Source organism: Pistacia vera, unplaced genomic scaffold (assembly GCF_008641045.1).
Source record: "Pistacia vera cultivar Batoury unplaced genomic scaffold, PisVer_v2 Contig246, whole genome shotgun sequence".
In the NCBI taxonomy this organism is placed as follows: domain Eukaryota; kingdom Viridiplantae; phylum Streptophyta; class Magnoliopsida; order Sapindales; family Anacardiaceae; genus Pistacia; species Pistacia vera.
The window spans coordinates 595,718-596,932 of NW_022196053.1; the positions used below are offsets into that span (position 1 = coordinate 595,718).

At 35.4% G+C, this 1,215-nt stretch overlaps 1 long non-coding RNA gene across 1 annotated transcript; it reads left to right on the plus strand.

The window, feature by feature from the left end:
• Positions 1 to 680, plus strand: LOC116131863. The gene is made up of 3 exons (XR_004128317.1): positions 1 to 136; positions 383 to 457; positions 552 to 680. It is a non-coding gene; the product is annotated as an uncharacterized LOC116131863 (long non-coding RNA).
• Positions 681 to 1,215: the final 535 nt, after the last annotated feature.

Consider the following 1,215-nt stretch of genomic DNA (forward strand, 5'->3'; position numbering starts at 1 on the left):
AATTACGTGACCTTCTATATCGCGTCGTATTTGAAAAAGGAGCTGATTGAACTCAAGAATCGCTTGAACAGATTCGTCAATTAAAGAAATTAATGATAATGGAGATGTTGCTGATGATCATTACCACCGATTCTTGGTAAATGAATGGTTAAATTTACTAATTTTTTACTTACCTGCAACTTCTATTCAATATACATGAATTTCTTATTTATTTTCACAGGAAGATATTGAGATTATGCATTCACTTGGAGTAAATGCGTACCGGTTCTCAATTTCATGGTTAGAATTTTACCAAGTATGTTCTTAGTAGCAATTAATTGAATGTTAATGTAGTGAGATTAATATTCAACTACTTGATGATAATGTTCCTGAGCTGTAACAGAAGGCAGATTTGGTGAAGTTAATCCAAGTGGAATCATGTTTTATAATAATATTATAGACCATCTCTTGCTCAGAGGTAATATCCTTTTCAATGAATCTATAACTTAAGCACTAGTGTTTTTTTTTTTACAATATTCTTGAAGATGACGAATATGAATTGGTTAAGGCAGGAATTGAGCCGTTTGTGACCATATTCCATTTTGACTTACCACAAGAACTAGAAGATAGATATGGGTCTTGGCTCAGCCCTCTAATTCATTTAACTTCTGTTCACACTCTATAAGCTTTTCTGTTTCCCTGAAAAAAAAATGCTCGACTAGATTTTCGATAGGTTCTGAATATATGCCTAGTAACTGAGTTCTACCATTCTCTAAAGGGGTTTCTTCAGTACTTTTGCTTTTAAGATTGCAATACCTGGTTGCTCTAAGATCCCTTAATCCCTTTCTTGTTCATTTAGTTATGATGAATCAGTTTTGTTGGTACAGAATGTGATTTCAGTGTTCTTACAGGGAAGATTTCGTACATTTTGCCAAAATATGCTTTGAGAATTTTGGTGATCGAGTTAAGAGTTGGCAACCATCAACGAGCCGAACCTGTTAAGCGAAATGGGATATGTTAGGGGATGGTACCCTCCAGCTCACTGTTCAGAACCATTTGGAAATTGTTCTGCTGGCAACTCTGATGTAGAGCCCCTCATTGTTATGGACAACATGTTACTGTCACATGCCAAGGCTGTTAAGCTATATCGTGAGCAGTTTCAGGTAATAGAATGAGCTTCAATACTAAATTGTGTAGTGCTTATATGGCATGAAGAAGGGACATCAAATGACAGTG